The following is a 3,382-nucleotide window of genomic DNA, read 5'->3' as shown; positions in this document are numbered from 1 at the left end:
AGTTCCTTTTGCAGAAAAAATGTACAGAAATTTAAAGTTGCGTAAATGTTGAACAGATAAATATAAAAATCGGTGCGAAACATTTTAGTCCGGAGACTTTTACCAGCATTTTTAGGGTTAGAGTGCGACTTGGAGTTTTGCTGAGTCAAATAATATTATTATGAAGCTGTAGTAGTAATAAATAAAATAAGTATATTTTAATAAATTAATATTGACGACAAACAAACAGCTACATTTTCTTTTGACAGTTCGTGCATGAACATTGTCTCCAAAACGGTTAGTGTTTACTTTACTAGGATAAACCAAAAAATTAAACAAAACTAAATTAGTGTTTATTGCTTGGTAAAACAAAAAATACTTTCAGATAGAGACGACATGCATTGCCAAATTTTGAACGTTATGACCAGATGTAGATCTTCATAAAAATAAGACATGGTCGAGGGAATAACTGATGCGTGCAAAAACTTATTTTCCTAAATAATTTTTTTTTTCGTTGTTTTATTCACAAAGTCAAAGCGTTTCAACAATACATTTATGCTATTTAACAAAAACCCTAAGTTATTTTGCTTAGAATTGTCTTATTGTGCCTATATCAACGACATGATATGTACCAGAAATCGACAGACATGAAAAAGTAGTTTGAATCGGTGTGTACTACAGGGTAACCACGTTAGTCACCATATGTCGCTTGTGAGGGCCGTAAAATGGCAGCGGTGGTGGTGCTGTGCCCCCCCTAAATGCGACACCATAATACTATCACACAGCTTCATTCCTGTTGCAAAAGAAATACAAATCATATCAGACTGTTTTAAAAAAATACAAAACAGAGTCAGAGTCCTTAAATAAATTAATATTGGTAAGCTATACCTAAAGTTTGGAATATTATATTGGCATCAAAGTTGTACCCAAATGTTTGGTATTACCGCTACAGCTTAATTTGGTGATCACAAAATCTGTGAATAGTCAGTCACGTATATTTTGCTGGGTAGATGGCACTTGGTCAGTAAAATAAAACGTCATTGCCATTGCAGCAGCATGTAAAGTGCTTTTGCAGAAATTTTTTTTCATATGTTCTTACTTCGTGAACTGTGATCTATTGTGCAATATGGTGGAGATTTTGTTATTTGGGGGATGTCTTTCTTTTTTCAGGAATGACGTCACACGGTACGTCATGACGTGACGTTATGATTCAAGTAATCTTAATAAGAAGCGTGTAATTCTTAAACAAATTTGTGTGCAAATATATGCAACTAAATTGCTCGGAGCGCGTAAAAATGCGTTTATTGGATTTCAATTGGCAAACGATTGGTACAAAAAAACTAAAAGCTCGGTGAGATTCGCAATGACTCAACACTAGCTGAAATGCTTTTGTGTTTTTTCGTTTTTTACTCCGTGGACCAAATTTTTTTTATAAAACAGTTCGTGGCCTACCGCGTGTATCTTAAACCCTTTTTGTACGCCCTTTAGTCCATCATTCGAAAAAGATATATCAACCGCAGGCTTATATAGGCTAGTAGGCTACATATAGCGAAATTGCCTATCTGCGATTTTCGTCTACATTTCTCGATAAATGCATTGGTTCTAACAACAACTAAATAATCCTTTTTATATCCGGTTGATTGCCGTGCTTACTGCGTAGCGAATTAAAACCATCAATCCTGAGACTACCAACCCACTCGTCCAGGTGTTAGTGTATTTATTTCTTTGTTCGTTATTTTATGAAAATTATTTTCACGTTTTTTTCTAAGTTATGGTACTCGCCCCAAGGGATGGCTATAGTGCATTGATTAACAACAGTTTTTGAAGGGTATAAGTATTTATTCTTATCAAATTTAAGTCCAAACGGCGTCATCATGTTCACAAGGAAAATGTTTAATAAAATACTTTTGGGAAGGGCGATAATGTAAGTTAGCCATCTCTATTTGTTGCTAGTTTCCAGAGTTAGCACGGTACCTTTAATCCAGGGGTGTCCAACACGCGGCACGCATGTCAAATGTGGCACGCAACCTAATAAAAAATGGCACGCAAGCCCCCCAAAAAATACTTAATTTGCTATTCAGCCAGTTGTCAAAAAAATACCAAACTTAATTGTTATACAGCTAATTTTCATTGTTTAAAAGGGCTTCTTAACCTTTTTTGTATGTTTTACCCTTTCAAACAAAATGAATATCAGATTAACCTTAATATATAAAGTGGTGCTCATTTAATAAAAAAATGTAAGTAACAAATTACATCAGTGATATTCAGTGCGACGACTGCACTTGCTTTTTTTCTCAATGTCTGGTAAAGTAGTAGGTAATGCGCAATGAATATCAGATTCAAGTCGGTTTCGTGCTTTAGATTTTATAGTAAGCAATGCAGAGAAGCCGCTTCTCATATAGGTTAGTTAAAGAAACAATACCAAAAAAAATTCATAAATTTGAATATCCTTGGATTTACCACCTAAAACGTGGAAATTTACCCCAGGTTAAGAAGGGCTGGTTTACTATAAAACAATTGCGGCAATATAGTCAATTTGACATTCACCTTACTATAAAGCTTGGTGTGAAGAAACAATTACCGGTAAAGAAGCAAAAATCAGCTCACCAACGGATACTTAGATACAGTAATGCACATTTCTGCTACCGGTACATATAGTTTAGGCCAGTGGTTCTCAAACTTTTTCTAAAAAATTACGCAACGGTCCCCTAGCAATTTTTTCAATTGCTCGCGGTCCCCTTAAAACCAGGGAGTCGAACCGGAACCGAACCGGAACTTTATGAACCGGGTTTGGGTCAATTTTTTCCGAACCGTAACCGAACCTGAACCGGTTTTTATAAGATTTTAAGGAGCCGAACCGGAACTGAACCGAATAATTTGAAAGTACCTGAACCTTAACCGAACCAGAACCTGTATACAAAAGCGGTTCGCTCCAGCGTGACGTCACAACTTGTATTTTAGAGATTCAAGTTACGCCATGTTCGAAATTTTATGAAAAAAATATGAATATTGAAGGAAAAAATTGTTGATTGTTTATTTTTTAGATATTTTTAGTAAGTCACGTAACTTGGATTAAATGACTTACAATTCAAAGATTATTCTCTACATTTATCGACCCACATTTTGAAATTTAACGCAAATATATTGTATCTGAACCGGAACTTTATGAACCGGTTTTGAAATAACGACGGTCGAACCGGAGCTGAACCGGAACTTTTAAATTCCTCCGAACCGAAACCGGAACTGAACCGGAAAAGTCAAACGGTTCGACTCCCTGCTTAAAACTACACACAAATAAACACAAAATAACACGATTGGATGGGACGGGTGCACTTACAGTCTTAGATAGGCTTGTTGGTGCCGCATTTAGTATTGTAACGCTAACAAAATCACTTTATTTGAG

Source organism: Ascidiella aspersa, chromosome 9, assembly GCF_963924565.1.
Source record: "Ascidiella aspersa chromosome 9, kaAscAspe10.2, whole genome shotgun sequence".
Lineage (NCBI taxonomy): Eukaryota > Metazoa > Chordata > Ascidiacea > Phlebobranchia > Ascidiidae > Ascidiella > Ascidiella aspersa.
The sequence above is the reverse complement of the archived record's forward strand: the minus strand, read 5'-3'. Positions refer to the sequence as shown.